The 25,410-nt window shown below is 46.3% G+C and overlaps 1 protein-coding gene across 1 annotated transcript in view; it reads left to right on the top strand.

Annotated features, from left to right (window-relative positions):
* ATRNL1 (attractin like 1) overlaps positions 1-25,410 on the top strand; it is a gene marked incomplete at its 5' end in the record, with an annotated part of 491,004 nt that overhangs the window by 450,605 nt on the left and 14,989 nt on the right. The window lies entirely within an intron of this gene.

Here is a 25,410-nt window from a genome sequence, read left to right as displayed (position 1 = left end):
TCCCCGTACCCGTATTTCATGCAAGTAGACGCCTCGCACGTTGCGGAACTACCAGACAGCAATTTACACCTAGGAGTCCTCAAAGATTAACCCTGTGTAAAAAATGCATAAAAGTTCTGGTTTGTGAGTAAAAGTGCGACCTGAGCAGAGGCTGAAACGCAGAACAATAACCGCTCAGGATGTGCAGGGACCAGGATGTGCAGGGACCAGGATGTGCAGGGACCTTACACGTCATCTATATCCACGAGGACTGAACTTCACATAATCACCAGAAGTCTCCAGATCCCAGTCACAGAGTCCACAGACGCCCGGAAAAGGTGTCATTAGCGGCTCCCCATCCCCTCCCACAGACACAGAGTTTATCATCATCCTGCTCCCCGAGGATCACAGAGGGATAAATACCTCAAATTCTGGCCTTTAAAATGATGCCAAGGTCTCAGGAATACTGGACAGAAGACGAGACTCCAGGACGGATGTTTTCTATCTATGCCACGATCTGAGCTTAAACCCTAATATTCTAGTTGTGGCGAGTGCTTAAAGTCATGACACATTACATACAGTGAAAGGGTTAAAGAGCCTGTCCACCTATAATCACCTCATTACATATAGAATTCTACATACACAGCGGAGTCACTGTCTATATACTTACATCCCGTATTATACTCCAGAGCTGCACTCACTATTCTGCTGGTGGAGTCACTTTGTACATACATTACATTACTTATCCTGTACTGATCCTGAGTTACATCCTGTATTATACTCCAGAGCTGCACTCACTATTCTGCTGGTGGAGTCACTGTGTACATACATTACATTACTTATCCTGTACTGATCCTGAGTTACATCCTGTATTATACTCCAGAGCTGCACTCACTATTCTGCTGGTGGAGTCACTTTGTACATACATTACATTACTTATCCTGTACTGATCCTGAGTTACATCCTGTATTATACTCCAGAGCTGCACTCACTATTCTGCTGGTGGAGTCACTGTGTACATACATTACATTACTTATCCTGTACTGATCCTGAGTTACATCCTGTATTATACTCCAGAGCTGCACTCACTATTCTGCTGGTGGAGTCACTGTGTACATACATTACTTATCCTGTACTGATCCTGAGTTACATCCTGTATTATACTCCAGAGCTGCACTCACTATTCTGCTGGTGGAGTCACTGTGTACATACATTACATTACTTATCCTGTACTGATCCTGAGTTATATCCTGTATTATACTCCAGAGCTGCACTCACTGTTCTGCTGGTGGAGTCACTGTGTACATACATTACTTATCCTGTACTGATCCTGAGTTACATCCTGTATTATACTCCAGAGCTGCACTCACTATTCTGCTGGTGGAGTCACTGTGTACATACATTACATTACTTATCCTGTACTGATCCTGAGTTATATCCTGTATTATACTCCAGAGCTGCACTCACTATTTTGCTCGTGGGGGTCACTGTGTACATACATTACTTATCCTGTACTGATCCTGAGTTATATCCTGTATTATACTCCAGAGCTGCACTCACTATTCTGCTGGTGGAGTCACTGTGTACATACATTACTTATCCTGTACTGATCCTGAGTTACATCCTGTATAATACTCCAGAGCTGTACTCACTATTCTGCTGGTGGAGTCACTGTGTACATACATTACATTACTTATCCCGTACTGATCCTGAGTTACATCCTGTATTATACTCCAGAGCTGCACTCACTATTTTGCTCGTGGGGGTCACTGTGTACATACATTACTTATCCTGTACTGATCCTGAGTTACATCCTGTATAATACTCCAGAGCTGCACTCACTATTCTGCTGGTGGAGTCACTGTGTACATACATTACATTACTTATCCTGTACTGATCCTGAGTTACATCCTGTATTATACTCCAGAGCTGCACTCACTATTCTGCTGGTGGAGTCACTGTGTACATACATTACATTACTTATCCTGTACTGATCCTGAGTTACATCCTGTATTATACTCCAGAGCTGCACTCACTAGTTTGCTGGTGGGGGTCACTGTGTACATACATTACTTATCCTGTACTGATCCTGAGTTACATCCTGTATTATACTCCAGAGCTGCACTCACTATTCTGCTGCTGGAGTCACTGTGTACATACATTACATTACTTATCCTGTACTGATCCTGAGTTACATCCTGTATTATACTCCAGAGCTGCACTCACTATTCTTGCTGGTGGAGTCACTGTGTACATACATTACATTACTTATCCTGTACTGATCCTGAGTTACATCCAGTATTATACTCCAGAGCTGCACTCACTATTCTGCTGGTGGAGTCACTGTGTACATACATTACATTACTTATCCTGTACTGATCCTGAGTTATATCCGGTATTATACCCCAGAGCTGCACTCACTATTCTGCTGGTGGAGTCACTGTGTACATACATTACATTACTTATCCTGTACTGATCCTGAGTTATATCCTGTATTATACTCCAGAGCTGCACTCACTATTCTGCTGGTGGTGTCACAATGCTCTCCAGTCTACACAATGCTCTGTGACCTAAATACATCAGTAGGAGCTGCAGAAATCTCTCTGGTTGTTTGTTACATTGTATCAGTGTGGATTCCAGACTGTTTAGCTCACAGAGCATTGACTAGGTTGATACATTGTTATCCACTTCTCGGCTGAGAGAAGGACTAGATACAGACAAGCTTGCAGCCTCTAAATATAAACAAGAATGTTCCAATTTACTGACAGCAAGCAAAGATTTTGGAAAGGATGTAGAATCGAAACACAAAGTCTACTAGAAAGTTGTGAAAGTTTCCATTATACAAGGATTTAGCTTTATTTACGGAATACCCCTTTATACTGGACTGCACAGGAGACATGGCGGGTAGCTGCTCTGGGAGAGGAGGACAGTGCTGATCACTGCTTTATTTCTGCTACAATGTTACAGAACAAATAGGATCCAGTGGGAGAGATACATTGTTGTTGTGAATGGTCGTGTTCGCTTAGTCCGGCGTAGTCAGCAGTGTTCCTGAGAACGTCACTAGGATTCCCGCTATAGGGACCTGATCATTATAAGAAATAACGATCAATACGTCTGATCACCCGTCACGGGCACGAATGTGACAAATCATCACAGGATCGTGCAGAACAGCACCGTGCCGGATGAGCAGAGATCCACCTGATACTCCGGCACAGCGGCGGCTCTACAGTACGAATGTCTGCGCCAGCAATCAACATATGTATCTAAACATCCGATAATCCGGCACCTCAGCTGCGCCAAACAAGCCAGATTATTGGAACTTTCTGTATTACAGAATTTCTCTTCTACTTTGATTGGACTCATTATTTGTGCGGAGTTTAAACTGTGGGGTTTGGGTTTGTGCCCCGTATGACGCCCGTCTTTTCAGGCTCCGTGTAAGGGGTTAATGTGCGTTCACTGCTCAGATTCTGCCATTATACCGGGAACATGCGATAAATCCGCAGCGTCCTGACAGATAGCAGAGTTATTACTAATGAAGGAAAGAAACTATAAATTCATTGAAGCGGTTCTGCGCTCCCCCAGTGTAATACAGCGAGACCTCCGCTGCCTCCATGTGGTCACCCAGCTTTTCCAGAAACAGATAAAGCCTGGCTCTACAGTGATATTGGAGCAAGGGATCTCTTCTTGCATAACTAGGCAGGTTGGTCATTCAGGACTCTGGGAAAGCTGGATGGCATCCCCTTAGGGAGCTATTATGTGGCCATATGTCGTCACCCAGCTTTACCAGGAACAGATATAATTAGGGAACGGCTGAATAGGGTTTTCGAGGCCTGCGCGGTTTAGGGAGACGGTAAAGATGCGAGCAGCGTCCGATCCATCATGTCTTGGCTCGTGGTGACGTGTTCTGTTTATCTACGGAGATTATTGAGTTATGGGAGCGCGGGGAGCACAGCGGAGCCTTGTCCGAACATCCGCCGTCATCTCGCCAGCACAACGCGGATGAGTTACGGGCGCAGTCGTCACATGACACGAGAGACATCAGCAGGAGATAGAAATGAAGTACTACCACTTCTAACCCATCAAATCTACGTTTCAAGATCTCTGCTTGCTGTCAGTAGTTGGACCGTGGCTGACAACCTGTCCTACGTCCTGTTTTTAGAGGGCCGGTCCCGTCTACTGTGTAATGAAGTTTCTGCACTTCTCTAGACTTTGTTTTTCAGCACCTCACGGTTTCTGGCGCACGGACGGCCGGAGATTCACCACATTTATCCAGCGGCGCGCGTTTCGTAATACATTAGACGCGTCTCACTCCAGCGCCAGTCTTAATAAATTGTAATGTCTATTAGAAAGGTCAGAACTTCTCATCGTACGCGGATGGAGCTTCATCTCACCCTGATAACTGGACTATCCCAGGGGCCCCGCTGTGGATATTAGTGGGGTCCTGAGCTGGGGGCTCCAACACCCTGATTGGTGACCCCTAGAAGGGTAATAATTAATAATCAGGGCAGTTTGATCAGCAGTCTGGGCCCCTGAGCAGGCCAGGGGCCACATTCGGTGTCTGGATACATTATTGACCTTGACGTGGATTGCAATGACCTCTAGGAGCGGCGGTTCCTGCAGTTCTCAGTCGGTGCGGGGGCAGGGTCCGTTGTTATTACTACTCTCTATATCGCTCAGATATTTCAGTCTGTTCTCTTCTTCCCTCGTTCGTTCTTTCATTATTATACAATCTATACGGCCCGGGAGCTCTGCCGCGGGGGAGGGGGGGTACGTACAGGAGCTCTATATAGACTGGACACAGACAAGTAGATTAGTCACATGTGTGATGTAAACGCCTCAGGAGATATTTGACAAAGTAGGGATCATGGGGGAGGGGAGGTTTCTACACTTCCTGTCACTCATCCCATTGAAAAACTCCTCAAATGTCTGATAACAGAGAACAATAGTTTGTATTCACCTGTCCTCCAGTCATCCTCTCCCAGCCTGACATGTCTGATAACAGAGAACAATATATTGTATTCACCTGTCCTACAGTCATCCTCCCCCCAGCCTGACATGTCTGATAACAGAGAGCAATAGATTGTATTCATCTGTCCTACAGTCATCCCCCCCCCAGCCTGACATGTCTGATAACAGAGAGCAATAGATTGTATTCACCTGTCCTACAGTCATCCTCTCCCCAGCCTGACATGTCTGATAACAGAGAGCAATAGATTGTATTCACCTGTCCTACAGTCATCCCCCCCCAGCCTGACATGTCTGATAACAGAGAACAATAGATTGTATTCACCTGTCCTACAGTCATCCTCCCCCAGCCTGACATGTCTGATAACAGAGAACAATAGATTGTATTCACCTGTCCTACAGTCATCCTCTCCCAGCCTGACATGTCTGATAACAGAGAACAATAGATTGTATTCACCTGTGCTACAGTCATCCTCCCCCAGCCTGACATGTCTGATAACAGAGAACAATAGATTGTATTCACCTGTGCTACAGTCATCCTCCCCCAGCCTGACATGTCTGATAACAGAGAACAATAGATTGTATTCACCTGTCCTACAGTCATCTTCCTCTCCAGCCTGACATGGCTGATAACAGAGAGTCACACATTGTATACACAAGCTGCCGATGCAGCATCTCTTTACATTGTCGCCGTTACAGGAGCAGCATGTAATAATATTTCCGTGTTTTTTTCGCGGGTGGTTCTTTGTGGCGCTGACATGCGATTGCTCCGGTTACCGGTACATTATAACCCACATTGAATGTCGCGCCGCCCGCTCTCCCCGTTCTCCGACTTCTTTTATTGTGACCCTCCAGTCGCAGCAGCTTGTGAATGGCGTCCGCCGCCTGCGCTGATAATGACTCTGCCATAGAGCACAAATTAACTTCAAGGAAAACACTTCAGATGTACAAAGAGAGGTCGGCGCCCGGTCCCGGCGGGGAGCCCCGCGCTGCGCTCTATTCTTCATCAAATAATTTGTAGTTACAGGACGCGGCGACTGGTAATCTGCAATTATTCCATAAAACCGAGAATTTACTCCAATCCACTCTGGTGACACTTCTGCAGCCCCCACCGACTCCTCATACTTCAGGGTAAAGGGGAACTCCACCCTCACTGCCCCAGACCCCACCAAATGAAGGGGCCACAGTCTTTGGCCAGAGTTGTAGCAACATAATCTGGGGCAGAGTCAATGCAGAGCGTCTTGATGCTCCCTCTGGAACATGCCCCACCAGCCCCCAGCTATGCCCCTCATCACCAGTGTTCCCTATAAGATGTGTGGCCGCGCACCTTCCACGGTCCGCCCACTCACTAAAGTTTAAAGCCTGCGCACTGTCACGGGCGGCGGGCGGATGCTGTGGCCACAGTCACTTGTATGTGAGACCTCAAGGCGCACATACAAAAGAATACTATGGGCTGCACGCCCGCCACGTTAAGCCTGCAGCCTATGAGGCGCTGGGAGTCACGCAGGCCGGCGTGATGACGTCACATCACGCCGATCTGCGCATGTGTCCCGCCGGAGGCAGTGTAGCGCTCTGTCCGTCGTTGTAACGGGGCAAGGTAAGTACAATCTTTTTTTTTTTTCTGTTTTTTAAGGTAGCTGTGGGGGAGGGGGGCTGTGTAGCACTACATACAAGGGGAGGGGGCTGTGTAGCGTTACATACATGGGAGGGGGGCTGTGTAGCGCTACATACATGGGAGGGGGGCTGTGTAGCGCTACATACAAGGGGAGGGGGGCTGTGTAGCGCTACATACATGGGAGGGGGGCTGTGTAGCACTACATACAAGGGGAGGGGGGCTGTGTAGCGCTACATACATGGGAGGGCGGCTGTGTAGCGCTACATACAAGAGGAGGGGGGCTGTGTAGCGCTACATACATGGGAGGGGGGCTCACCACGTCTAAATACGCCCTTATCAGCTATGTGAGCAGGACTGTGGCATGTCCGGTGTAAACAATGACTGTTTCCATTCACTGACAAGAAGCAGACATTTTAAAAATGGTGAGAAATTGAAACACAAAAAAATGTATTAGAAAGTTCATCCACAATGATAAAGCTTTATTTACAGAGTACCGGCCCTTTAATGATGGCTGTATGATGATCAGGGGCCGTGTGTGCACCCCCACCCCCCGGGCCTCTCCAGTCTCCTCCGCCCACTCGTCGCTCTGTCCGTTTTGCGGTGACAGCGCTCTCCGCCGCTTTCACACGTCTCCAGTTCTCACAAAGTGAATTTGTGATTTCAAACGGAATAATGCAGGAGTTTGTTTTGATTTGAAGGATCTGAGATTGTGAGACGGCGATTATAATAAACACGGATTTCTCCGCCAGAACTAAACATTCCCAGCAGCCACTGAGGTTACTGAGCGCAGGGTAAACGGGGCGATTTAAAGGGGAACAGCCCCTCCAAGGAAGGGGGCACTATGAGCCGTGTGTGCAGAGCCAATGATAATGCAGCCAATGCAACAGAAGGCACTGAGGTACATGATGTCTACAAACATCTGGTCACAAGAACTGACAATCACTGCGCTCGGTCATCTGCAGTATAGGTCTCTCCTTCCTTACCCGAGAGGTTATAAAGTACAACAGATTCCCTATATTACAGGTTACATATAGAATTATTTAACATACACAGTGGAGTCTCCGTATATATACACATTATAAATCCTGTACTGATCCCGAGTTATATCCTGTATTATACTCCAGAGCTGCACTCACTATTCTGCTGGTGGAGTCACTGTGTACATACATTACATTACTTATCCTGTACTGATCCCGAGTTATATCCTGTATTATACTCCAGAGCTGCACTCACTATTCTGCTGGTAGAGTCACTGTGTACATACATTACATTACTTATCCTGTACTGATCCTGAGTTATATCCTGTATTATACTCCAGAGCTGCACTCACTATTCTGCTGGTGGAGTCACTGTGTACATACATTACTTATCCTGTACTGATCCCGAGTTATATCCTGTATTATACTCCAGAGCTGCACTCACTATTCTGCTGGTGGAGTCACTGTGTACATACATTACATTACTTATCCTGTACTGATCCCGAGTTATATCCTGTATTATACTCCAGAGCTGCACTCACTATTCTGCTGGTAGAGTCACTGTGTACATACATTACATTACTTATCCTGTACTGATCCTGAGTTATATCCTGTATTATACTCCAGAGCTGCACTCACTATTCTGCTGGTGGAGTCACTGTGTACATACATTACATTACTTATCCTGTACTGATCCTGAGTTATATCCTGTATTATACTCCAGAGCTGCACTCACTATTCTGCTGGTGGAGTCACTGTGTACATACATTACATTACTTATCCTGTACTGATCCCGAGTTATATCCTGTATTATACTCCAGAGCTGCACTCACTATTCTGCTGGTAGAGTCACTGTGTACATACATTACATTACTTATCCTGTACTGATCCTGAGTTATATCCTGTATTATACTCCAGAGCTGCACTCACTATTCTGCTGGAGGAGTCACTGTGTACATACATTACATTACTTATCCTGTACTGATCCTGAGTTACATCCTGTATTATACTCCAGAGCTGCACTCACTATTCTGCTGGTGGAGTCACTGTGTACATACATTACATTACTTATCCTGTACTGTTCCTGAGTTACATCCTGTATTATACTCCAGAGCTGCACTCACTATTCTGCTGGTGGAGTCACTGTGTAGATACATTACATTACTTATCCTGTACTGATCCTGAGTTACATCCTGTATTATACTCCAGAGCTGCACTCACTATTCTGCTGGTGGAGTCACTGTGTACATACATTACATTACTTATCCTGTACTGATCCTGAGTTATATCCTGTATTATACTCCAGAGCTGCACTCACTATTCTGCTGGTGGAGTCACTGTGTACATACATTACATTACTTATCCTGTACTGATCCTGAGTTACATCCTGTATTATACTCCAGAGCTGCACTCACTATTCTGCTGGTGGAGTCACTGTGTACATACATTACATTACTTATCCTGTACTGATCCTGAGTTACATCCTGTATTATACTCCAGAGCTGCACTCACTATTCTGCTGGTGGAGTCACTGTGTACATACATTACATTACTTATCCTGTACTGATCCTGAGTTACATCCTGTATTATACTCCAGAGCTGCACTCACTATTCTGCTGGTGGAGTCACTGTGTACATACATTACTTATCCTGTACTGATCCTGAGTTACATCCTGTATTATACTCCAGAGCTGCACTCACTATTCTGCTGGTGGAGTCACTGTGTACATACATTACATTACTTATCCTGTACTGATCCTTAGTTACATCCTGTATTATACTCCAGAGCTGCACTCACTATTCTGCTGGTGGAGTCACTGTGTACATACATTACTTATCCTGTACTGATCCTTAGTTACATCCTGTATTATACTCCAGAGCTGCACTCACTATTCTGCTGGTGGAGTCACTGTGTACATACATTACATTACTTATCCTGTACTGATCCTGAGTTACATCCTGTATTATACTCCAGAGCTGCTCTCACTATTCTGCTGGTAGAGTCACTGTGTACATACATTACATTACTTATCCTGTACTGATCCTGAGTTATATATTATACCCCAGAGCTGCACTCCCTATTCTGCTGGTGGAGTCACTGTGTACATACATTACATTGCTTATCCTGTACTGACCCTGAGTTACATCCTGTATTATACTCCAGAGCTGCACTCACTATTCTGCTGGTGGAGTCACTGTGTACATACATTACATTACTTATCCAATATCAAACAGAATTGTGAATGCAGCTCTGGAGTATAACACAGTCTATAACTTGTGATTATGTTAATATATAATCTGACAGCAGATTTCTAGTTACTTGTTGATGGTCGTGTTCTGTAGGGAAGGCTGTGTATATGTGTCTGTGTGATCAGGTGACCAGTGACAGCTCTTCATAGCCTCTATAATGGCGGACTGTGGTAATAATCAGCAGGAAGAGCAGCTCTGGAGCACAAACTGCTGCTCTAATGAGAGAACTTCTGTGCAGATTAAATGAACAGGAACATTCACGAGCCCAGGGAAGGTGTGTGGCCCCGGAAATAACAAATCTCCCGGCTGTTTTATATTTATTGGTAGAGACCCCTCAAGAGGAGCAGTGCCAGAAGCTCCAGTCCCATACACTAAGCTGTTCCTGGGGTTTATGGAGTTCTGGTGCCCCCAGAGCCTCGCTCTGCCCTCATCACTTCACTTCTCATCCAGATTTTACTGCTCTCTCTGGACTGTATAATGTTACGAGCAGTCACCCGACCTCTAGTAGAAATATACAGGACACTATCTCTGACGGCTGTCACCTGCTCCCTGGGGACGGATCAGAACCGCAGGAAAACCGAAAAAAGGTTTTATGTCATTTAAAGTATAATCACTTTGTAAAAGTTCTACCATTTTCTAATAATAGAAATAATTTCTGTATCAATTACTCACCATTTTCAAGATCTGTGCTTGCTGTGAGCGAATGAAAACACTTATGTTTACATCCACAGGCAACTAACCCCCTACATACCTAGTCCTGCGCTCAGCTGTGGAGCAGATACAGTGGTTTCCATTTAGGGCAATGCTGTGGGAGCTAAACACATCAGAAGCCGCTGCACGGATCTCCCTGGTAGTTTGTTACAATGTATCAGTGTGCAGTCCTGACTGTTTAGCTCACAGAATATTGTCGAGACTGGATTCAATTGTAACCACTTCTCAGCTATGAGCAGGACTAGTTATGTATAGATCTGCTGCCTCTCACCGTAAACTAAAGTGTTCCTATACACTGGACCGGGCAACAAGTACAGAGGATTATAGAGAGTCACAAAGACTGTGGATCCATCAGCATCGCGGGCGGGAGTTACCCAAATAATGGCTGCAGTTGTATCCCGGAGGCGTGAGGTCATGATAATCTCCCGTTAACCTTCACGGAGGCACGGCGAGCCTCATGGTGTTTAATAAATGGATAGCCAGCAGCGGTGTGGCTGCATCGTCTCGTGGTGCGCTGGTCACGTGGGTCGCTAGTCTCGTGGTGCGCTGGTCACGTGGTGCGCTGGTCTCGTGGTGCGCTGGTCTCGTGGTGCGCTGGTCTCGTGGTGCGCTGGTCACGTGGTGCGCTGGTCACGTGGGTCGTCTGCATCCAGACAGACCATTCATGAGAAATAAATACAATAAATCTAATATCAAGATTCTACGAGAAATGGTGAGACCGCCCAATCCCTGTATGAGATGAACACCCACCCAAGGGTCCTCCCCTGCGGAGCCAAGAGTGTCGGCTTATAAAACAAATCACTGCATCCGCACCAGCTTAGAGCTCCCTTGTCTGAAGATAATTTCACCCCCTGCTGGAACTTCTATGTAATTGCAGCTAAACATCATGACTGCGGGGGGGTCGGACAATAGAAACAATTATACATTGTCCTGAATAACACTTAACATAGACTCCTCATCCTCTTCTGAAGCTCCTCCCCTGCGGAGCTAAGTGGGCGGCTTCAACGCAATAGCGGCGGACACACAGCTGCTGTGGGGCTCTAGGGGAGAGGGATCCCAGCCGTGTTTGGTCCCATTCCTCTTTGCTTCTGGGTAGTGAGAAGCTGTACAGGAGTGTCGTCGTCCCCTACACAGGGACTGCATAGTTAACAAGCATGGGGCCAGGGAGTTGACACAGGGATCGGACAGGGACCAAACACAATGCCCTTTTTTCTTGGGTGGCAAAACCCAGTACTATAAAGGGGGTACTAGAATTGGTCTTTGCTATAGGGCCACGCTCCTCTGTGTACACCACTAATTTAAACCATGTTGGAGCCCTCTAGCATTGTGGATAGATGACACATACAGGGGTAAAACTAGAGACAGTCCGGCCTCTGATAAGAGCTCCCCCTCTGGAACCAACATGTAACTGCAGGGCGGTAGAAGACCAATGAGCGGCTTCTCTGCTGCTCGTAGATTATCCTGAGGAGGGGGCACTAGAAAGACTCATCTATTATCCGGAACAACATTTCATATTGACTCCTCATCCTCTGCGGAGGCTCCTCCCCTGCGGAGCTTAGTGGGGGGATATTATAAAATAAACTAGGTTTGGGCCCTGTATATGGATGTCACTAGTATCACACATACAGGGGTAGAACCACAGACAGTCAGGCATCTGATAAGAGCTCCCCCTGCTGGAGCCTCCCTGTAAGTGCAGGGCAGGACAAGGTGTGATTTCTGCTCTGCAGCTCATATATTATCCTGGGGGGGGAGGGGGGGGCATCCATTATCTGTTCTTTCTTTATCAGTCACATAAAGTTACCTGCATTGGAGATGAGGCTCAGAAGACAAATGTGCACTTTATTTTTTATGCCTTCTGAAAGCTGTAAAGACGTTGTCAGCGCTCCAGATGTCGGCAATAAACTCGTGGAGTGCGGAGGAGGCTGCGCGGAGAGCGGCGCTGCGGGCTGCGATAACTCATTACATGATGCTTGTAATTCGCACAATATGCGAGGAGCGCGCTCGTTTCCGCCGCCTATAGACATACGTTGTGAGAGACGGCGACACAGCCAGGAACCATCGTGCGGGATCAATGACAGCGCAACATACCTTTATACGACTCGTATAAAACCTCTGATTGCTGCAGTGTAATAAACTTACAATAAGATTTATCATTTCTTTCTAGAGCTGGGACTCATCGTGGTAGAACGCGAATCAGGAAGGTTCAGAATCCGATATAAAACCCAACGTTACCGCGAGCGCAAAAGTGAGGAAGGGACGAATCAGCCAAAACTCAACATCTGAAGGGTTTAAAGGGCCGGTCCAGTCTCTTGTATATGAAGTCTTATCATTGTATAATGGAACGTTATGTAACTTTCTAATAGACTTTGTGTTTTAATTCATCACCGTTTCCAAGATCTCTGCTTGCTGTCAGTAAATGGGAACATTTAGTGTTCTCAGGCTAAAAACCTAGTCCTGCTCAGACAGCTGCAGTCGGTTACAATTATACCCGGTCTAGACAATGCTTTGTGAGGTAAAACCATAATCCTGGCCCATACAACACTTCTGGATCCAGTCTGGGAGTTGTAGTTCTCCAGCAGTTGCTGGTGGTGACCCGAGACTTATACCAGAATGAATGTACAGAACACAGGTCTACAAGGCAGGACTATTCCAGCTCTGCTTCATCTGTAATGTGTATCTGGCCGACTGCCCGTTACCTACTCTAATGTATGGTAAATGCTGCATTATATGAAAAGCAATAAAGTCCCCTCCCCCACCCCGGGCGTTGTGAATCGCGGGCGTATGAAAGACGATCGACGTGAGCGGCTCATCATGTGATAATCAGGAACATAAAACACCAGGACAAAGAATTAATACAGGATCATGCCACATATTCTGCAGACTATCACACCACTGACCTCTCTACAGATCTGCAGAACATTGCTCCTCTACCTCCTGACAGATACATAGTGATATATCCTGCAGATTATTACACCACTGACCTCTCTACAGATCTGCAGAACATTGCTCCTCTACCTCCTGATACATAGTGATATATCCTGCAGATTATTACACCACTGACCTCTCTACAGATCTGCAGAACATTGCTCCTCTACCTCCTGATACATAGTGATATATCCTGCAGATTATTATACCACTGACCTCTAGAGATCTGCAGAACATTGCTCCTCCACCTCCTGACAGATACATAGTGATATATCCTGCAGATTATTACACCACTGACCCCTCTACAGATCTGCAGAACATTGCTCCTCTACCTCCTGACAGGTACATAGTGATATATCCTGCAGATTATTACACCACTGACCTCTCTACAGATCTGCAGAACATCGCTCCTCTACCTCCTGACAGATACATAGTGATATATCCTGCAGACTATTACACCACTGACCTCTACAGATCTGCAGGACATTGCTCCTCCACCTCCTGACAGATACATAGTGATATATCCTGCAGATTATTACACCACTGACCTGTCTACAGTCTGCAGAGCATTGCTCTGTTCCTTGGCTCGGAGCGCTGATATAGGGCCAGGATCTAGGTTTCCTTCCTCATTTAGGCTGGGTTCACACCGTACGTTTTTGTTGCATTTTTTTGGTAGATAAAGCACGTCTCTCAATGGGAGTTCATCAAAACAAATAACGCACGCTAAAAAATGCAGTGTGAACCCAGCCTTACGGATGGATATGCTGCATAAAAGACACGCAACGTGTCCGACCTGGAGCCCGCAGGACTTTCCATCCGAAAAATTGTGTTTTGTTTTTTTTGGATGGAAATTCCGCTGCGTAATTTAGCGCACATACTTACCCCCTCCCTCTGACGTCCGCTCCGGCATCCCAGGGTGACGTTTCAGGCCATGTAACTGGAGCCTGTGATTGGCTGCAGCGGTCACATGGGATACATAGTCATCCCAGGAGCCTGGACGGCATGAAGGAGGAGGGCGTTCTGGGTAGGTTTGGGTTTTTTCCGGCGTTGCGATTTTTGTGGCGTAAACCCCACGGATACGCCACAAAAGTCGCAACACTTGACTTTCTGTTGCGAGATTTGCATCCCAATTGACTTTAATGGGGATAATTTGCAGCAGAAAATCAACAAAAACGCAGCATAAATGAACATGAGAAGCAGCAAAAGGAAATCAGATTTGCTGGTGACGAGAGCCCTGAACGGCTCCTGGATCTGCAGGGGGGAGCGCGGTGCAGGGCGGAGCGCGATGCTGGGGTGTCAATGGTCGGGATTGAACCAAACTACTGACCTAAGAAGGGGAGGAGGGGGATGCAGCTGCAGCATCTCTCGGTCAGAGCCCTGCTGTGAGGAGGGAGTAGGGTCATATCGCTGGTGACCCCTTACTTGGAGAATTCTTTACTTATCTTGTACTTACTCTGAGTTGCCTTGTTTTATACCCCAGTCACCTCCAGAGCTGCATTCACAATTCTGCTTTGTGCCACTAGAATCCACACCTGTCCATCCGTCCCCCAATAGCAAAGCGGAGAGCCATAATACACTGCACAATACATCACAGTAGACATTTTTTGACACTGAACCATCAGTGAGCAGTAGAGATATAGGAGGTCCTACTCTCTGAGCCTGTGACTATCTGTGAATGCAGCTTTGGATGTGACTGGAGTAACTCCAGATCAGTTCGAGGCGTTAATCAGTGGAGCTTTCATCTCTGGTGTTAATTAGCCGCTTGTTCTCCATGGTCAGTATGGAGACAGACACGAGCATTTGGCGATGGGGGAGGCGGTTTCATTTTGAGGGTTCGTCCTCTAGAATTAGCGTGCGTTTTGTATATTCCGTGACTGACAGAATTACAGGCGATGGCGGACGGCGCGCTAACAGCTTTTTCAGCGGCAGATTCTAGTAATTATACTTCAATTAAGCTTTACTGACTAGTCGTTTGCTCTGTACTTTCTGCGAGTTTCTATAGTAACCAAAGGGGAAAAAGCGTGTGGGGACCCCGCGTGGCGAGGGCCATTGTTGCGGTGACATGAGCGGAAGGCGTGGTCGGGGGTAATAAAGATGACATTGTAGCTGCTAATTAGTATTTCTCCTATTGTCACCTTCGGGCACGGGCTGCGTTTTGTCAGTTTGCGCAGAAATCGGTCTGGATGCAGCGCAAGTGTCGCCTCGCGTTCCAGGCGTCGCGTCTTGTGAGATGAGATCATGGATTCTGGAAGATGAACAGAAAAGCCTCTTGTGCTCAGAAATGAATGGATTTCACTATATGACCCCCCCCCCCCCCCATTCAGACTCCTTGAAATATCGTGCGGTCACTTCTTAGTTTTAATAATAAGACGGGGAAGATTTACAGATAAGATTGCGCCAAAATGTGGCTCTGGTCGCATCACGTTTCAGACTAAATGATGAAGCAAATGTGCCAAAAAGAAGAGATGTTTGCGCCTCACGAGACATTTTAGAAAGGGTCTCAAAAGGGGCGTGGCTTAAATGTGCTAAAGTGCAACAAAATTACGGTAAGGCTGAGTTCACACGAGCACAATAACGTCCGTAATGGACGGACGTATTTCGGCCGCAAGTCCCGGACCGAACACAGTGCAGGGAGCCGGGAGCATCATAGTTATGTACGACGCTAGGAGTCCCTGCCTCTCCGTGGGACTACTGTCCCGTACTGAAAACATGATTACAGTACGGGACAGTTGTCCTGCAGCAAGGCAGGGACTCCTAGCGTGGTACATAACTATGATGCTAGGAGCCCGGCTCCCTGCACTGAGTTCGGTCCGGGACTTCCGGCCGAAATACGTCCGTCCATTACGGACGTTAATGTGGTCGTGTGAACCCAGCCTAAGGGTATGTTCACACGACAGCGTCCGTAACGGCTGAAAACATCCCTGTAATTTCAGCCGTAACGGCATGTGCAGGCGCTTGAACGCCGCGTCCATTACGGACGTAATTGGCGCTGCTATTCATTGGAGTCAATTAATAACTGTTCCAATTACGGCCAAAGAAGTGACAGGTCACTTCTTTGACGCGGGCGTCTATTTACGCGCCGTCATTTGACAGCGGCGCGTAAGTTACGCCTCGTGTGAACAGACAAACGTCTGCCCATTGCTTTCAATGGGCAGTTGTTTGTCAACGCTATTGAGGCGCTATTTTCGGACGTAATTCAGGGCAAAAACGCCCGAATTACGTTCGTAATTAGTGCGTGTGAACATAACATAAGAGTGAAAGACAAGACAACCAAGAGGTGGAGAGAAGTGTCCAGCAAGATGCTCCACATGTATTATACCCCCTCCAACTGTAATAGCCACGGCAGCCGGAGGATGGTCACATCTACACTCCCATGTATGACTTGTGCCCATTCTACCGGGCAAAACTGCGCCAATTCTGTCATGTTAGACGGTCGTGTTGTGTCCAGTGACTTCAAGTTGCAACACAGATTTTCCATTAGATTGAAGTCCATTTCTATATTTCTTCTTATACCCTCCAGTGCAGCTTTACCAGTGTGCCCTCCTGGAAGGTGAACTCTGTCCTAATCTCAAATCTCTATCAGACAAACTCCAGAGCTGCACTCACTATTCTGCTGGTGGAGTCACTGTGTACATACATTACATTACTTATCCTGTACTGATCCTGAGTTACATCCTGTATTATACTCCAGAGCTGCACTCACTATTCTGCTGGTGGAGTCACTGTGTACATACATTACATTACTTATCCTGTACTGATCCTGAGTTATATCCTGTATTATACTCCAGAGATGCACTCACTATTCTGCTGCTGGAGTCACTGTGTACATACATTACATTACTTATCCTGTACTGATCCTGAGTTACATCCTGTATTATACTCCAGAGCTGCACTCACTATTCTGCTGGTGGGGTCACTGTGTACATACATTACTTATCCTGTACTGATCCTGAGTTACATCCTGTATTATACTCCAGAGCTGCACTCACTATTCTGCTGGTGGAGTCACTGTGTACATACATTACATTACTTATCCTGTACTGATCCTGAGTTACATCCTGTATTATACTCCAGAGCTGCACTCACTATTCTGCTGGTGGGGTCACTGTGTACATACATTACTTATCCTGTACTGATCCTGAGTTACATCCTGTATTATACTCCAGAGCTGCACTCACTATTCTGCTGGAGGAGTCACTGTGTACATACATTACTTATCCTGTACTGATCCTGAGTTATATCCTGTATTATACTCCAGAGCTGCACTCACTATTCTGCTGGTGGTGTCACTGTGTACATTACATTACATTACTTATCCTGTACGGATCCTGAGTTACATCCTGTATTATACTCCAGAGCTGCACTCACTATTCTGCTGGTGGAGTCACTGTGTACATACATTACATTACTTATCCTGTACTGATCCTGAGTTACATCCTGTATTATACTCCAGAGCTGCACTCACTATTCTGATGGTGGAGTCACTGTGTACATACATTACATTACTTATCCTGTACTGATCCTGAGTTACATCCTGTATTATACTCCAGAGCTGCACTCACTATTCTGCTGGTGGAGTCACTGTGTACATACATTACATTACTTATCCTGTACTGATCCTGAGTTACATCCTCTATTATACTCCAGAGCTGCACTCACTATTCTGCTGGTGGAGTCACTGTGTACATACATTACATTACTTATCCTGTACTGGTCCTGAGTTATATCCTGCATTATACTCCAGAGCTGCACTCACTATTCTGCTGGTGGAGTCACTGTGTACATACATTACATTACTTCTCCTGTACTGATCCTGAGTTATATCCTGTATTATACTCCAGAGCTGCACTCACTATTCTGCTGGTGGAGTCACTGTGTACATACATTACATTACTTATCCTGTACTGATCCTGAGTTACATCCTGTATTATACTCCAGAGCTGCACTCACTATTCTGCTGGTGGAGTCACCATGTACATATGTCATTATGTGGAGTTACAGCCTGTAATGTATATATTTGTTAGGTAATTTGTCACCTCTGTCGGGTGGATGAGGTGCAGAGCTTTCCTCTGGCATGAGAGACACAGAAGCCACAGAACTGGCTCTCGCTCCACACTGAGCAGGTGGCATCGCTGTTGTAGTAAAGCGTTTCATGCCCAAATAATATAATTCTCTCCTCCCCTGCAGTGAGACAGAGCGACATGTTTATCACCGGGATCTGCAGAAGAACTACAGACACCAGCATTAAATCACAGAACTATGAATACAATAAGATACGCAGTGGAACATGACACCCTTAAAGGGACAGTAACCCTTATGGCCCAAAGTTTATATCAGTGCAGTAGCGTTATAAGAGAAGGTCCTCAGCACGGGAGTTAGGACATAAAGTAGGGACGATGGGGGAGGGGAGGTTTCTGCACTTCCTGTCACTCATCTCATTAAAGAAAACTAAAGTCATGCTCTCCCCAACCTGAATTGGCTGATAACAGAGAACAATAGATTGTATTCAGGTGACAGCAGTTGGAGAAGCTGTAATTATTCTATAGCGGCAATTAACCCTTTGTGTCTCTGAAGGCCGCAGCTCCTCCCTTTCTCCGGTTTCTCTGATTTGGTCCCATTGTCCACGGGTCCTGCAGCGTTTCTCCTGCCCGTTCAATCCCGTCCTCATGCGCCGTATTTTATGTATCCGCTTATTAATTGCCCGGCTCCTGCTCCAGCCGCACACCAGTCATTTTCGGATTAGATCATTAGCGTTTGAGCGGCGGCTAAAATCGTTCAGTTTCCACCGAGGCAAAAACAAGAGAAAAATCCTACGCTGATGGCGCTCGGCGTGACGTTGCTGATGGCGCTCGGGGTGACGCTGCCGTACAAGTCATCACCTGATGGGGAGCGGCGCGGGTCTACCATTCTTTTAGGCCTGAATACACACACTTTTTCTGTGTTTCAAAATGCGTTTACATCCATGCCATCAGCTTTAAGCTGTTTTATGGCGTTTTTTTTTTACGTGCGTTTATAAAGTTATGTAGAGAATCTTGTGGGGAAAACAACACTGACCCCAAAAAGCGCGACAAACAAAACCGCGGTCTACGTAAACGTAGATTTTACCATAGACCTTAAATTAACATCTGGCTGCAGCGCACAAATATCGCTGCGTGTGAATCCGGTCTGATCACGTGACGCGGCCGCCAGATGTTACGTACACGTAATAAACGTATATAGCGTCAATACATTTCATTATGACATGGCTGGTAGTAGTATACGGGGACTATTATGGCTGGTAGTAGTATACGGGCACTATTATGGCTGGTAGTAGTATACGGGGACTATTATGGCTGGTAGTAGTATACGGGCGCTATTATGGCTGGTAGTAGTATACGGGCACTATTATGGCTGGTAGTAGTATACGGGCACTATTATGGCTGGTAGTATACGGGCACTATTATGGCTGGTAGTAGTATACGGGCACTATTATGGCTGGTGGTAGTATACGGGCACTATTATGGCTGGTAGTAGTATACGGGCACTATTATGGCTGGCAGTAGTATACGGGCACTATTATGGCTGGTAGTAGTATACGGGCACTATTATGGCTGGTAGTAGTATACGGGCACTATTATGGCTGGTAGTAGTATACGGGCACTATTATGGCTGGTAGTAGTATACGGGCACTATTATGGCTGGTAGTAGTATACGGGCACTATTATGGCTGGCAGTAGTATACGGGCACTATTATGGCTGGTAGTAGTATACGGGGACTATTATGGCTGGTAGTAGTATACGGGCACTATTATGGCTGGTACTATTATACGGGCACTATTATGGCTGGTGGTAGTATACGGGCACTATTATGGCTGGTACTATTATACGGGCACTATTATGGCTGGTGGTAGTATACGGGCACTATTATGGCTGGTAGTAGTATACGGGCACTATTATGTCTGGTAGTAGTATACGGGCGCTATTATGGCTGGTAGTAGTATACGGGCGCTATTATGGCTGGTGGTAGTATACGGGCACTATTATGGCTGGTAGTAGTATACGGGCACTATTATGGCTGGTAGTAGTATACGGGCACTATTATGGCTGGTGGTAGTATACGGGCACTATTATGGCTGGTAGTAGTATACGGGCACTATTATGGCTGGTAGTAGTATACGGGACCTATTATGGCTGGTAGTAGTATACGGGCGCTATTATGGCTGGTGGTAGTATACGGGCACTATTATGGCTGGTAGTAGTATACGGGCACTATTATGGCTGGTAGTAGTATACGGGCACTATTATGGCTGGTAGTAGTATACGGGCACTATTATGTCTGGTAGTAGTATACGGGCACTATTATGGCTGGTAGTAGTATACGGGCACTATTATGTCTGGTAGTAGTATACGGGCACTATTATGGCTGGTAGTAGTATACGGGCACTATTATGTCTGGTAGTAGTATACGGGGACTATTATTGCTGGTAGTAGTATACGGGCACTATTATGGCTGGTAGTAGTATACGGGCACTATTATGGCTGGTAGTAGTATACGGGCACTATTATGGCTGGTAGTAGTATACGGGCACTATTATGGCTGGTGGTAGTATACGGGCACTATTATGGCTGCAGGTAGTATACGGGCACTATTATGGCTGGTAGTAGTATACGGGCACTATTATGGCTGGTGGTAGTATACGGGCACTATTATGGCTGGTAGTAGTATACGGGCGCTATTATGGCTGGTAGTAGTATACGGGCACTATTATGGCTGGCAGTAGTATACGGGCACTATTATGGCTGGTAGTAGTGTACGGGCACTATTATGGCTGGCAGTAGTATACGGGCACTATTATGGCTGGCAGTAGTATACGGGCACTATTATGGCTGGTAGTAGTGTACGGGCACTATTATGGCTGGCAGTAGTATACGGGCACTATTATGGCTGGTAGTAGTATACGGGCACTATTATGGCTGGTAGTAGTATACGGGCACTATTATGGCTGGTAGTAGTATACGGGCACTATTATGGCTGGCAGTAGTATACGGGCACTATTATGGCTGGCAGTAGTATACGGGCACTATTATGGCTGGCAGTAGTATACGGGGACTATTATGGCTGGTAGTAGTATACGGGCACTATTATGTCTGGTAGTAGTATACGGGCACTATTATGGCTGGTAGTAGTATACGGGCACTATTATGGCTGGTAGTAGTATACGGGCACTATTATGGCTGGTAGTAGTATACGGGCACTATTATGGCTGGCAGTAGTATACGGGCACTATTATGGCTGGCAGTAGTATACGGGGACTATTATGGCTGGTAGTAGTATACGGGCACTATTATGTCTGGTAGTAGTATACGGGCACTATTATGGCTGGTAGTAGTATACGGGCACTATTATGGCTGGTAGTAGTATACGGGCGCTATTATGGCTGGTAGTAGTATACGGGCGCTATTATGGCTGGCAGTAGTATACGGGGACTATTATGGCTGGCAGTAGTATACGGGCGCTATTATGGCTGGTGGTAGTATACGGGCGCTATTATGGCTGGTGGTAGTATACGGGCGCTATTATGGCTGGTAGTAGTATACGGGCACTATTATGGCTGGTAGTAGTATACGGGCACTATTATGGCTGGTAGTAGTATACGGGCACTATTATGGCTGGTAGTAGTATACGGGCGCTATTATGGCTGGTAGTAGTATACGGGCGCTATTATGGCTGGTAGTAGTATACGGGCGCTATTATGGCTGGTAGTAGTATACGGGCACTATTATGGCTGGTAGTAGTATACGGGCACTATTATGTCTGGTAGTAGTATACGGGCACTATTATGGCTGGTAGTAGTATACGGGCACTATTATGGCTGATAGTAGTATACGGGCACTATTATGGCTGGTAGTAGTATACGGGCACTATTATGGCTGGTAGTAGTATACGGGCACTATTATGGCTGATAGTAGTATACGGGCACTATTATGGCTGGTAGTAGTATACGGGCACTATTATGTCTGGTAGTAGTATACGGGCACTATTATGGCTGGTAGTAGTATACGGGCACTATTATGGCTGGTAGTAGTATACGGGGACTATTATGGCTGGTGGTAGTATACGGGCACTATTATGGCTGGTAGTAGTATACGGGCGCTATTATGGCTGGTAGTAGTATACGGGCACTATTATGGCTGGTAGTAGTATACGGGCACTATTATGGCTGGTAGTAGTATACGGGCACTATTATGGCTGGTAGTAGTATACGGGCACTATTATGGCTGGTAGTAGTATACGGGCACTATTATGACTGGTAGTAGTATACGGGCACTATTATGACTGGTAGTAGTATACGGGCACTATTATGGCTGGTAGTAGTATACGGGGACTATTATGGCTGGTGGTAGTATACGGGCACTATTATGGCTGGTAGTAGTATACGGGCACTATTATGGGTGGTAGTAGTATACGGGGACTATTATGGCTGGTAGTAGTATACGGGCACTATTATGGCTGGTAGTAGTATACGGGCACTATTATGGCTGGTAGTAGTATACGGGCACTATTATGGGTGGTAGTAGTATACGGGGACTATTATGGCTGGTGGTAGTATACGGGCACTATTATGGCTGGTGGTAGTATACGGGCGCTATTATGGCTGGTAGTAGTATACGGGCACTATTATGGCTGGTAGTAGTATACGGGCGCTATTATGGCTGGTAGTAGTATACGGGCGCTATTATGGCTGGTAGTAGTATACGGGCGCTATTATGGCTGGTAGTAGTATACGGGCGCTATTATGGCTGGTAGTAGTATACGGGCGCTATTATGGCTGGTAGTAGTATACGGGCGCTATTATGGCTGGTAGTAGTATACGGGCGCTATTATGGCTGGTAGTAGTATACGGGCGCTATTATGGCTGGTAGTAGTATACGGGCGCTATTATGGCTGGTAGTAGTATACGGGCACTATTATGGCTGGTAGTAGTATACGGGCGCTATTATGGCTGATAGTAGTATACGGGCGCTATTATGGCTGGTAGTAGTATACGGGCGCTATTATGGCTGGTAGTAGTATACGGGGACTATTATGGCTGGTAGTAGTATACGGGCGCTATTATGGCTGGTAGTAGTATACGGGCGCTATTATGGCTGGTACTATTATACGGGCGCTATTATGGCTGGTAGTAGTATACGGGGACTATTATGGCTGGTAGTAGTATACGGGGACTATTATGGCTGGTAGTAGTATACGGGCGCTATTATGGCTGCAGGTAGTATACGGGGACTATTATGGCTGGTAGTAGTATACGGGGACTATTATGGCTGGCAGTAGTATACGGGCGCTATTATGGCTGGTGGTAGTATACGGGCGCTATTATGGCTGGTAGTAGTATACGGGCACTATTATGGCTGGTAGTAGTATACGGGCACTATTATGGCTGGTAGTAGTATACGGGCGCTATTATGGCTGGTGGTAGTATACGGGCACTATTATGGCTGCAGGTAGTATACGGGCGCTATTATGGCTGGTAGTAGTATACGGGCACTATTATGTCTGGTAGTAGTATACGGGCACTATTATGGCTGGTAGTAGTATACGGGCACTATTATGGCTGGTAGTATACGGGCACTATTATGGCTGGTAGTAGTATACGGGCACTATTATGGCTGGTAGTAGTATACGGGCACTATTATGGCTGGTAGTAGTATACGGGCACTATTATGGCTGGTAGTAGTATACGGGCACTATTATGGCTGGTAGTAGTATACGGGCGCTATTATGGCTGGTGGTAGTGTACGGGCACTATTATGGCTGGTAGTAGTATACGGGCACTATTATGGCTGGTAGTAGTATACGGGCACTATTATGGCTGGTAGTAGTATACGGGCGCTATTATGGCTGGTAGTAGTATACGGGCACTATTATGGCTGGTAGTAGTATACGGGCACTATTATGGCTGGTAGTAGTATACGGGGACTATTATGGCTGGTAGTAGTATACGGGCACTATTATGGCTGGTAGTAGTATACGGGCACTATTATGGCTGGTAGTAGTATACGGGCGCTATTATGGCTGGTAGTAGTATACGGGCACTATTATGGCTGGTAGTAGTATACGGGCACTATTATGGCTGGTAGTAGTATACGGGGACTATTATGGCTGGTAGTAGTATACGGGCACTATTATGGCTGGTGGTAGTATACGGGCACTATTATGGCTGGTAGTAGTATACGGGCACTATTATGGCTGGTAGTAGTATACGGGGACTATTATGGCTGGTAGTAGTATACGGGCACTATTATGGCTGGTGATAGTATACGGGCACTATTATGGCTGGTAGTAGTATACGGGGACTATTATGGCTGGTGGTAGTATACGGGCACTATTATGGCTGGTAGTAGTATACGGGCGCTATTATGGCTGGTAGTAGTATACGGGCGCTATTATGGCTGGTAGTAGTATACGGGCGCTATTATGGCTGGTAGTAGTATACGGGCGCTATTATGGCTGGTAGTAGTATACGGGCGCTATTATGGCTGGTAGTAGTATACGGGCGCTATTATGGCTGGTACTATTATACGGGCAATATTATGGCTGGCAGTAGTATACGGGCGCTATTATGGCTGGTGGTAGTATACGGGCGCTATTATGGCTGGTAGTAGTATACGGGCGCTATTATGGCTGGTAGTAGTATACGGGGACTATTATGGCTGGTAGTAGTATACGGGCGCTATTATGGCTGGTAGTAGTATACGGGCGCTATTATGGCTGGTGGTAGTATACGGGCACTATTATGGCTGCAGGTAGTATACGGGCGCTATTATGGCTGGTAGTAGTATACGGGCACTATTATGGCTGGTAGTAGTATACGGGCACTATTATGGCTGGTAGTAGTATACGGGCGCTATTATGGCTGGTAGTAGTATACGGGCACTATTATGGCTGGTAGTAGTATACGGGCACTATTATGGCTGGTAGTAGTATACGGGCACTATTATGGCTGGCAG

The sequence above is a fragment of the Rhinoderma darwinii genome, chromosome 11, assembly GCF_050947455.1.
Source record: "Rhinoderma darwinii isolate aRhiDar2 chromosome 11, aRhiDar2.hap1, whole genome shotgun sequence".
NCBI lineage: Eukaryota > Metazoa > Chordata > Amphibia > Anura > Rhinodermatidae > Rhinoderma > Rhinoderma darwinii.
The sequence above is the reverse complement of the archived record's forward strand: the minus strand, read 5'-3'. Positions and strand labels throughout refer to the sequence as shown.